Raw genomic sequence first — 12,781 nt, 5'->3', positions numbered from 1 at the left:
TCTCACGAGAGGGACAATGAGAAACAAGTGACCAAGAAACTGACCAACTGTGTATAACATTCCATTCACATGAATACTTTATATAAAAGTGGGAGATCACAAGGATCTCGTCCCTTTCCCTTCTTTTAGTCCCTTTTGCTTATGGCTGACATTAGGAGAAGACCTTGCTAGTTGTCCCTGCGAACTGAGGCCAGTGACAGACTGAATCCAGCTCCGGTTGGCTGCAGAGTCCAATCCAGGACTTCGGGTGCCAGCTCTGCAGTTGCTGAGACTTTCAAGATTAGTTTTGTATATTTTGTATTATTTTCTCTATTCTTATTAGCAGCATTAATAAAACATTTTTAATTTTTCCAACTCTGCTCTCTGTCCTTCTTTCCCTCCCAATCACCTGTCCTTAGTGGGAAGGGGGATAGGGAGGGCCAGCAGGGGGAGGTGGGGGGGAGGAGGTTAACAATACATCTGCCAGGGTTTTATTATCACCCCACAATCTAAACCCATGACAAATATATTACACACAAATGTGGTCAATATGCTTGAAGATTAAATCTGAAAATCTGAAACCACAGAGGGTTTGTTTTGAACTGTCTTCCTTTTCATCTTATATAATAAAGTAACATTTCCACATTCTGCAAGGGATATTAGAAAAGACAAATAAAACACATCCATTTGTTTGTCCTTCTGAAATAAGCTAAGAATCAAATAAAGCAGCTCTGAAACTGAAACTGGAAGAATTCTTGAAATATAGTGGTGCAGGTAGGGATAGCAAAGTACCAAACTCACTTCAGAAGGAATAAAACCCCACATATATAAAAATATTACATATATTACAGATATGTCTTATCATATTTCATCTGAATGTATTCAAGCAATGTGTTAAATTCGTGTGCTGCAAATACACCTTATCATTCCCTGGTAATGACTCTTTTTCTGGAAGAAAATGTACTAGATTGTTCTGGAATGTGATATTTTTAGAAAATAAAGAAATAGTCACCAAATCATACTTCTCCTTCCTTCTTACCCTGCAAGTCTGTTTTAGCCACTGAAGCCCAGTTGAAATCTGCAGCATCAAAACACTGCGGCATTATTTAATTACCTCTTTCTCAGCTCAGTAGGGACACAGTAGGATCCTCAGTTCCAATGTGCTGCAAAAAGATGGGGAACATCTTAGAAGTGCCACTGCAGTTCTTTCAAAGGAAATGTAAAACCTAATTTGGTTAAAGAATGAAAGAATTTATTTTAGAAAGGATATTTGCTTCCTGTATACATTTTTAGGCAAAATACAACAAATCACTGATAAGCTACTCAGAGCTACTGGTTAGACTATATGTTAGACCATATGTTCAACAGGTTCAATGGAGGGATTAAAAGGTCATTTTGCATCTTGGAGGATCGGATTATTGGTGATTTACTGTTATTTACTCATTCACATTGTTTTGGCTGTCAGTTTGGGATCGTGGCAGTGACTGTAAGCACGTAGGCATAGATGCCTGGCAGCATAATCTTCCAAAAATTGAGATGCAATTATCTCTAACGTAATCAGAGCTTTTGTACAAACCCTACTGCTCGCTCAAAAAAAGAAGATTGGTTAAACATCAGCAAAGACATGTGTAGTGAAGGAAACATGAAGCCTGTAATTAAATCTGACAGAAAGTAAAACTAAAAGCTATTTATACATCAATAACAAGGAGATGTTTAAATGAACAGAGTCAGGTGTTGTCGGAAGTGGAGAAGTGATGCAGCAAACAAGAAAAATAACTGTAAAGTGGGGGAGAAACTTAATGCAGTTCTCCAGAACAAGGCAAAGTCCTAAGGACCTTTTTCTATTTATTCCAGAAGAATCTGGATCAGACACTGTAGTGGTTCAGAAACTCATCTTCTACCTTATTATGGTATTTCAGAAATGTCGTGAAAGCCAAGTAATAAATGTGATTATGGTCAGTTCTGTGTGGAAGTAGATCTGAAGCTTACAAAAATAACCCAATGTCTACACAGAATTAATTAATATTGAATTATAAACCACAGGACTGGAGGATAGAGGTGCTAGAAGCATTCACTAGCTTCTACCCTCATAGTGAGTATCTGTTTCCAGCAATAGCTCATATTAAAAAAAACCCCTCTCCAATGCACTTTTGGGTTACGTTTGCCATTGTTATGAAGACAAAAATGATGATTTATCCTGAAGGTCAGCCATGCTTGTAGTTCCAAAATTTTCAACTTAGGTCTACAGTTGATCTTTGCTATCTATATGAACCTCAGCTCAAGGTCATAAGTGAAGAAAATAACAACTGATAATGTTATATTAATACAAAGGAATTCATGATGGTATAAAGTGATGGTGGGGTATCATCCAGTTAATAACATCCGTAAATACTTGTGCCACTTGGTTTCATAAGTAAGCTAAATAGTGTAGCGAGTGAAAAGGTCAAAAGAGCTTTGTTGTTTCCATTTCATCCTGAATTTCTCCTCTGTAATTCAGTAATGCCTGCACAAATGGTGAAGTACTAAATATGCATTTTTCTTTTTTCCAATTGCTAGCATATTTCAATATTAGAAATGTAGGTTAATGTCTAGCATAACTATTGCATGTCTGAGAATCACAACAGATACAGTCATAGAATCTTATTGCTTTGAGTTGGAAGGGACTTGAAATATAATCTAGTTCCAATGCCCTACCGTGTGCAGGGTCAGCGTCCACTAGACCAAGTTGCTCAAAGCCCCATCCATCCTGGCCTTGAACAATTCCAGGGATGGGGCATCCTGGTTCTCTGGGTTCTCTGGGCAGCCTGTACCAGTGCCTCCCCACCCTCACATTTCGCTTACTTTCTTTACACTTGCTAAAAATCAACACAGTAGTTCAGCAAGGTTGCATCTTGATGCATGAACCAGTGACCAGAAAAATCTTCCAGGATCTTGTCAGACTTGAATTCTATGATTAATTGTACAAATATAATGCCAGAAAGGGAATGTTTCATTGTATTACTTCTTTGCCTTGAATTTCTTTATATGAAACACGGTAACAAATTTATAGCACTCTGCTACACTCAGTGTGTTCTTGATGTGAACTCATCTCAATGCTTTGATGAGTTTAGTACTTTTATAAATAAGTCTTTGTTAATAAGTTAAGATTGGTGAGTTTTGTTGGTAGAAAAGGCAGAGGGGGGGGTTGATAATGGTTCAGTGGAGAATATTTCTGTCCTCCACAGAAAGAAAAAAAAAAAAATTAAAAAGAAAAAAGAGGGTACTAAAGTTGCTATTATTGGCATACCAAGAAATATTAAATACTAATGAAATTAGCTAGGCTAAAGTTAAAGACAGTATAAGTCCATGATAAGGAAGATGAGTTACTATATATCTATTGTAGAGTGCATAATGTCTACAAAAATGTATTTTTTGAAAAGCAGTGTCACTAAAATACAAGTCTTTTTCATGTATTTCTTTTTTAACTCTCCAAAGTTGAGATTATCACTGTACCTTCTATGATATTTTCTCGAAATTTCCCTGGAGTTATCACTTTCTAAGAGTTTATCTTCCTGAATGTTCTATAACACATCCTTTAAATTTGAGGTTAATTGACCTTTGGAACAGCTTACATGAAAGACTAGCATTGCCTGGATTCTATCTTATTTTTACACGCTTAATTTAAAATCATAGTCACCCTGGAGCATCTTGTCTGGCTCTGTGAGTCACCTGCTTGCCTGTGTTGATGTCTGAAGTATCCTGGTGCATCCCTAATGGCTTTGCATGTCTATGTTTACACAAGCACAGCTGCTTCTGACATGGCTTTTCTAAGCGAACTGGGATGTATGTCTCAGGGGATGCTTAGACATGTTGCTCAGCAGGCAATGGGCCTGAAGATCTATGACATGCCTAGCTTTATGTATTCAGAAAAGTTTCCTTTGGCCCTGGGTTTATGAGAGGTATCTCAAGATAAGTAAAAAACCTAATATTTCAAAGGTGTAAATGTATTCAGTGCAAGTTCAGTCTGTTTTCTTGTCATGGTGAACTGGTAAGAATCAGTGTGATACTGAGAGAATGCAAATGTTTCCTTAGGCAAAAGTTTTCTGTAAAACACAGATGTGCTGCTGAACAACAGGGCTCTGTCTAACAGTATGGAGCATCCTGGTATCTTCTGATAGCCTTTAACCAGTGGTCCTGTTCTCCTGAGGTCCTTGACGGTTTTAGTGTCTTTCTCTGGACAGTCCAAACACACTTTGTTCATGCACCCTACACCCAGCTGACTCCACTACACAGTATCTTCACCCGTAATATTCTTGGCTATAAAGGGGATTCAGTCAATCACTGTGTAAGCATCTACACACAAGGAAAAAGAACAGGGTGGTCTTTGCAAAAAGAAAAATAAAATACATTTCCAGAAATGCTTGTGGATAGTCCAAATAACGACTCATATACAATATGTTAATTAAAAGACTATGATGGAATCGTAGAATCATAGAATCATTTCAGTTGGAAGAGACCCTCAGGGCCATCGAGTCCAACCATAACTAGCACTAGCCCATGTCCCTAAGAACCTCACCTAAATGCCTTTTAAACCCCTTCAGGGGTGGTGACTCAACCACTGCCTGGGCAGCCTGTTAAAATGCCTGATAACCCTTTCTCTGAATAATTTTTTCCTAATATCCAATCTAAACCTCCCCTAGTGCAACTTGAGGCCATTTCCTCTTGTCCTATTACTTGCTACTTGGGAGAAGAGACCAACACCCTCCATTCTCCAACCTCCTTTCAGGCAGTTACAGAAGCAAGAAGGTGTCTCATCAGCCTCCTGTTCTCCAGGTTAAACAGCCCCAGTTCCCTCAACCACTCCTCATCAGGTGCAGCCTCACCAGTGCTCAGTACAGTGGCACAATCACTAGTCCCGCTGGCCACATCATTCCTGATATGAGCCAGGATGCTGTTGGCCTTTTTGGCCACCTGGGCACACTGCTGACTCATGTTCAGGCAGTTGTCAATCAACACCACCATATCCTGATGTCCTCTTTGAGAGACAGAGTATCAGTACATGCACTGTTAAGAAGAGCCAGGACCACTGCATTCATAGTGTAATGATGATGATGACTTGTTTACCATCATTTTGCTTGACTGGTTCTCTGGGGTTGATCCTGACTCAAATCTGGAAATTTTGCTCAAGCAAAATGCCCACTCTGCTCAATAACTTCTTGTTAGCAAGGATCTGGAAAGGCAAATCCCCAAGGAAATACTATTTGTTCGCTTTCCATAGGGAATATTTCCTATATGTAATTAATAAAACTGTGGACTTTTGTGAGGTTTTTCATTTACATTTATTAAAGATTAATTGATTTAATTTGATTTATACCTATGTTCAGTTGAGGCAAAGCTGTTAAACAATTCAGTGAACTGCCACTGATTATTGAATATATAACTTATATTCGTTAGAACTGGCAAGGGTTCAAAATCTTTGTGATTTTACTTTTACTAACCTAATGCAATGAAAAATGAATTGTTATGGAGGCCAGGGAGTCTTCACCAGGTTCAACTCAAGATTCATGGGCTTCGCTTATGTAGTCAAATTTCTTATATGGAAGGTGAGTTAAATAACTGACTTTAATACTATGCTCAAGGAGTTAATATTTTTCTCAGTCAAGTCTTGATTTTTTTCTGTCCTTAGTTTCGTGCAGGTGGGATCCAAGTATTTCTTAAGAAAAGACTCAAATACCAGGGACAATGACAGTCAGAATTACTCATTTTCCCTCCTGTCCTTAATTTAGCTGTCAAGATTGTTAAGGCTGTTCTTGATTTTAAACCTTACCCTTCTTCATTGTGTTCACTGCTCTCCTCTCACACAGGGAAACCACCACTTCAACAGCACTTAGCCTTGGTAACAGAATGGAGCTTTGAAATGCTGCATACTTAGGAACAAAGAATCTGAATTTTCATTAAAGTTTATGTATCTCAGTGATGGAGAACAATTACACCATGACTCAACCTGCATAACTGTTATCAAATAGCAGGAAAGGATCTCATTTATGAAACTCTCCCACCCCTGTATTTTCCAGATTGAGACAGAACATTTCACGACAACACATCTTCCTGAAACAACATGGATACAAAGATAAGAAAGCGAATAGAGGTCTGTTAGGCAAAGCACAGGAATGTTTATTGAAACCTAGTGACTGGTTTGGTCCGGTGAAGAGGGCCTGTTTGAGCTCTGCTTACTTGGACATGACAAATGTCAATGACAAATCATGCAAAAGTTTCAGTGTCACATATAACAGCCACACTTACTGATTATTAATGAAAGTGCAGCACCTGTCCTCCCAGGAATCAGCTGTACCCTGTCTCTGCCTTGAAATCCCTCCTGTTGTCTCCATGACCCTTCTGCCTCTCTGATTCAGAGGAGGGTTGACAAGGTGTTGTTCCCATTGTGCTTCCATCTCTTGCATTCATTTTCTTCTTCGCTTCTCAAAAAGACTCCAAAGGCTGACACATTATTCCATCCCATGCACCTCTGGACTTCAGCTTCTAGTTCAAAGTCACCAAAACTGACATGGCAAGAAACAGTGTCATTAACTTGGTTCTTCATGGTTAACACTAGTGTGGTTTCTCTGTTTTAGAGCTCTGAGTGCTGCTGGTTTGCTTCTCTTCTTTGTAGCAACATACCTGCTGTTGTGTTATGTACAGCCAGTTTATTCTTGTGTTACATCTTTCTTCTAAATTGCTAACCAAAAGGATCTTCTAATGATGCAGGTCAGACTTTCTTGATGGTATTTTGGATTTCTTGGAGTTCAGATTTATTTATCCTCTCTGCTCCTGGATAGGCAACTGTCAGACTCTAAGCCAGTGTAAGGATTCTCCCTGAGGAAAAGGACTTGGGGGTGTTGGTTGATGAGAAGCTCAACATGACTTGGCTAAGTGCACTTGCATCCCAGAAAGCCAATCATGTTCTGCACTACATCAAAACAAGTGTGACCAGAAGGTCAAGGTAGGTGATTCTGTCCCTCAACTCCACTCTGGTGAGGCCTCACCTAGAGTACTGCATTTAGGTCTGAGGCCCCCAACATAAAAAGGACATAGACTTGTTGCAGCACATCCAGAGGAGGCCACAAAGATGATCAGAGGGCTGGAGAACCTCTCCTATGAAGACAGGTCAAGAGAGTTGGAGTTGTTCAGCCTGGAGAAGAGAAGGCTTTGGGAAAAACTCATAGCAGCCTCCAGTACCTAAAGGGGACCTATAAGAAAGCAGGACAGGGACTTTCTGCAGGGGTATGTAGTGACAAGACAAGGGACAATGGCTTTAAACTGAAAGAGAGGAGATTTTGATTAGGTAGAAGGAAGAAATTCTTCAGCATGAGAGAGGTGAGGCCCTGGAACAGGCTTCCCAGAGAAGTCGTGGATGTCCCATCCCTGGAAGTGTCTTCGATTTTAGGATTCTACAGTCTACTGGCTACAATGAGTGTTCACAAAGGACCTGATATGTAAAGGTATTTATTAATAAGTTCCAAAGCATTCTAACAGATTTACTGTAGAATGGCCAAAGCTTTTAAGGTGTCTAGCTGCAACTTGAAAAACAAAAGTGGTAAAACTAATTAAAAAGGAAAAACAATAAATGAAGAGTCATCTCAGAGAGTTTTCTCTGAGAAGGAGTGGTGTCCACCTTGACACCTTTTTCCAAGATTCAGTTTCCACAAAAGGTGCTTATTTCCATACTTGGTGCCAGTACGTGAGACATATTCTGTGCATACCAAAGATTGGAGTGTTGTATTTTAAATATGACTGTTATAGATGAAATGAAACATAACACATAATCACTTCTGGATATATAGACCAAAACCCAAATTTCTGGTGGTACCAGATAAGTGATTTATGCTGAAAGCAAGACCTTCCCTGACATCCCCACAAACATGCACAGGACATGCCTGACTGCATTTCTTTCAGTACTGGGTGCTATTTTCTGAATGAAACTCCACTCTTATTGAATCCAAACCCTGCAGCTACGCTGATAAAATAACTTTCCCAAATTTCTCATTGCATAAAAGAATTCTGATGTTTCAACCGGTTTCTGGGGTTGCAGTGAAAAGTCAATATGAAAACAGATCTCCAAAGCATGGTGATTTTTCCAGGGAACAGTTGCTGTCATTTACCTTAGTACTTCTGCCTAAATGGATGACCTCAGAAAGATTTAAACCGCATTAAAGGTAGGGGGGGAAGCTTAATTTCTTTGCATTATAAATCATGGCTAAATTCCTCATGCTCTTTAGATTATGAACCAGGCTATCAGAGTGACTTTTTTCCACTGTCGTGACTCTGAAATGTAAGGTTATATCTTTAACTGTGCAAACATGAAGTGCATTTTGATAATACCCTATGAACTGCCTTTTCAACTTTTAAACAGTTCACAACTGTTTGTTGTTTTGTTTTGGTTTGGTTTTTTCCCACCTGTTTCCTGAGGAACAGGAATGTGGGCAGACAGCACCCTCTGCAGTGAACGATGAAGAAATGAGTGTTTGATTCCATCAAGGAATTTTATTTGTGCTCTATTGTATCTACCTGCTCGGAGCCCTCTGCCACACTCTGCTTTCAACAGACAAGCAAAAACAATTGGAATTTGGAGCTGGTGTGAAAGCTGAGACAGGCAGAGGTATCTCAGGGTATCTTGAAGAGGTTTATATGGTCTGAACACCTGCATGCCCCAGGCTCAGCCTTGCACATCCCAGCTTTTCAGGAGTCAGATGGCAAAGCTATGTGCACTGTGTGTTGCAGGGAAGGGAGATGGTGGCCAAGTTGATGTCTAAATATACAAAATTTCATGACACATGCTGTTTTAGGTGTTATTGCATCCTTTCTTCCCAGGTATTATCTTTTTTTTTACAAGTACAACCTTGTCTTATGCTACAGATATGAGGTTTAAGAAGATTTTTTTGTCCTAAGGTGCAGTTCTTTTACAAGTACTGTGTTAAAGGAATCCCAGTCAAGGGACATTTCTCTCATTTGCAGAATAGGAATGTGCTGGAGACTCAAGGCAGACCAGAAACCTTCCTGTGTTGTCCCTGCTGTGGTCAGCCCTGGGGTTTATTCATATCCCCTACCAATGAGGGTAATAAGTCTTGCAAACACACTGATACATAAACGTTGTGTTCAGAGTAGTTTTTACCAAACCATGAAACAACAAGACTGTTTTCTCCCAGTAAGAGTGACAGCAATGGCCACACCTTCCTGCATGTTAGAGCAGTCACATTGAAATGATATTTCTCACCAGGGAAAAATCCTTTTACCTGGACCAGAAGTTTAATACCATCTTCCAGTCCTTGTTTTCTTAGAGGATCTTCAGCTGCTTTCCAACAAACCCTGGTCCAGCTCCCAAACGTGCAGCACTCCTCTACACCAGCTCCTAATTAAAACAGGTTGGAGAGAGAAGTAAATATCCAGAGTTTGACCATTTTAAGAAAATACAGTTATTTGATGAAATAAACAGGTGGTAATTTCAGGTATCATGAGGACTGCCTGATAGTGTTTCAAATCACTTCGGGGTCAGCAGATTCCTGAATATGTAAACACAGACCTTGCTGGCAAGCACAGCAGCACACATACACAATGTGGGATTTGTGGGGTGGATTTACCCAGTTTTAAGTCCTTGTTGCTGTGCTTTGGGTTCTCTCTGATACCTGAATAAACAAGTCCAAATGTAGCTTGTCTCTTTCGGTGTTCTGCAGCATTTTGTGTGATGGAGACACATACAAGTTATTCAGTGGATTCTTAATCTCTGTGTATTTCTGTTGAGCTTCTATTAAGGGTTCGTTCTACTCTTCGTACTATTTTATAAATCCTCCTGGGAATGCATTCTTGTATGAGAGAAAACTCTTAAAATTCACAAATTCTTTCTGCTGGGGCCGAGTGGCAATAGTGCAGTGAAACAGTTTCTATTTGCTTTTTCATTCTATTATTTCTTTTTTTTTAAGAAGCACTCAAAAGTTGGAAGAGTTTTAAAAAATAAACAATGATGTTTGTAAACTGCTAAATTAAGTTTTGAGTTTTAAGTACTTTCAGGGTTTGATATTTAAACCAAAACCTTTAAAAGCAACCATATGCATCTGTGTTTGCATACACATAGTTGTGTGTACAGAAAGCTGGGCACAGAGACCCAGTAAGTCTTACTATGACAATGAGACAAAAACTGAATGTCAAATTTCAAATCATAATTGTATTATGATATAACGTGGAGAAAATTTGGGAAAAATGAAAATGATTTGCTCCCAAATCTCTTCCACAGTATTTTTCAGGCTCTCCAAAATATTCTGGTCTTCAAATCATAGAGAGATCTAATTTCATTGAGGCTAAGGGCATTCATGGTCAAAATCAGTTTAATAAGGGTTTAGTCTGGTGGTTTGTTTGTTTGTTGTTTAATTGCAGAGCACTAGGACTTCCTCATAATTTAAAGTGTGTTGGAAATGTGGTTGTTCCTCTTTGATCCGAAATTGGGTTGAACAGTAAAATGTTGAACCAAAAGTGGGATAACACCCCTCTCTTTATGTAGCCATATACAAAATTTCACAGTTTAGTGGTTTTGACTGAAATTGTGGTCTGACAGAGAATAAAAAGAATTCCTCATTCCCACTGTTTCTCCTGCTCTGCCCAAAAGCATGTAGGGCCACATGGGAAATGTACACTGAGGTGTACATTGGGATATTTTTAGCCAGTGAAGAACAGATTCTTCATTACAACGTAATTGCTGTATTTACACTATTTACAAAGATGTTTTTTATTAGTGTCTTGAAGTGCACATCAGCAGCCCTCAGTCTTTTCAAGTGCTATGCCAAGCTATGAAGGAAAAAGAGATAAAGAGTTTCCTTGATGAGTGGAGAAATTAATCCAGTTTTGTTCAACCAACACTAGGAAGAAAACCAAACTGAACCAAACCAAACCGAACCGAACCAAACCAAACCAAACCAAACCACACAACAAAGAAACAGACAAACAAACAAACCCCACAAAAATAAATAAACACATGAACACACAAAGGAGCTTGCTTTGTTTTGTTGCTAAAAATATCCAAATGACCACAAGGAACTCATTGGAAATCATCATGGTTTCATTTTTTGAATTGCAAATGCCATTGTCTTAGGGTGATCACACTCCAGCTTCTTTCTAAGTAAATAAGCCATGGGCAGAGGGCTGATACAAGGTCCAGGAATGATTCTGAGTTACCTGGAAACACTTCAGGATGGTGTCATTCTATAAGGAAAAACCCTCCAAGAAAAATCTTAAAGCACCTTGTTGTCTCTCTCTAGAAATGTGTAAAAGCAAACTTGTTTTCCTCATTTTCCTCTGATGAGTCACATTAAAGGAAAAGAACTGTCACTTGCATATTAAAAAGGGAAAAAGAGCACCTGGTATAATTTTGCTAGGCTTCTTAGACTTGCAAATGGACAAAAGAGATAAGCATCATGGGTGAATTCCAAGACTGGGTAACTGAGGGATTTCCGCTTAAAATCCTATTTCAGGTGTTTTTTATGGAAACTAATAGTGTTGAGCTCCTTTTGTAAAGTGCTTAGTGATTTTCTAATGAAAGGGAATAGATGATCTAGATTATTGTTATTGTTATTGCTATTATTTTAGAATTATTAGTCTTATTCTATATGTATTTAGTACATCAAATGGCTACTAAAATTGTCATTTCAGCCTGCAAATGCCTGATATATTAGTATCCATGCTTTCTAATCTCAAACTAAGAGCATTTCCTGCTGAACTTCTTTGTGATTTTTACCTCATTTTATGACTGGACAAGATCATTAGAAAGCAATCAAGATTATAGCTTCTCAAAGGCTGCTAATGACTTTTGAAAGCCATAGTGTTTTTATTCTCTCTCTCCAAGATATCTTCTATTACGTTGATTTTATGTGATTCAGTGCAACCACTTAAGAGGTAGCTGTCTCTCTCCATTCCTTGCAATGGTCAGTACTTCTCTTTTCTTGCTCCTATGTGGATATATTTATTTTTCTCAAGGTTTGGAGTGGCCTTATCCACATCAGTGCTGGCTTTGGTTCTGCTGCTGAGGGAGGTGCCTGTAGATTGGCCTTCAATGGTGATGTCTTCCCCACTCATCAATCTGGGTGTTGATTGGGATAAAGCTCTGGGAAAAAATCTAAGTGTAAAGCAGTTTTTAGGTGAATTTCTACATGCCACAGCTGGGTGCATAACATCTCCCAGTACAAAGGAATCCACGAGATGAGATTGTAGATACAACTAAAGTGATGTTTCCCCTGTAATGAACTTCAGTAAGTAAGAACAGTAAAACAAATATCTATGTAGCCTTAAGGATTCATATCCCTGGTCTTCTAGGATGCTTTGATTTCTGTCTTTTGGCATGAAAGAAATAAAGATTTATGTTCTTTTTCTCCTAGAAAACTCTGTTCCACTTCTAAAACCATCTTCTGACTCTTAGCACTACCTTACAGCAGGAAATTGGCAGGAAGGTTCAGCCTGAAATCAATGATGCAGTGTCTGAGTATATTACAAGTGTGTCTTCATTTATTTATATAGTTATATATATTGTGGAATAGAGTTCAACATGGGGGAGTGACAGGTAGAGCTTCCTATGAGAAATATCACCTCGTACAACCTTTCCTAATAAACCAGCAAAGTAATTTTTAACTCTCCTAAAATCTTTCTAATAGGCTTTTTATTGAGAAAAAGAGGAAGAGGATGAGAAAGAAGAAGAAGAAGGAGAAGAAGAAGAAGAAGAAGAAAGAAAAAGGAAGAAAAAAAAAAAAAAGGAAAAGGAAAAGAGAAAGAGAAAGAACAAGAAAAA

This window comes from Nesoenas mayeri, assembly GCF_963082525.1.
Source record: "Nesoenas mayeri genome assembly, chromosome: 4".
NCBI classification, from domain to species: domain Eukaryota; kingdom Metazoa; phylum Chordata; class Aves; order Columbiformes; family Columbidae; genus Nesoenas; species Nesoenas mayeri.
The sequence above is the reverse complement of the archived record's forward strand: the minus strand, read 5'-3'. Positions refer to the sequence as shown.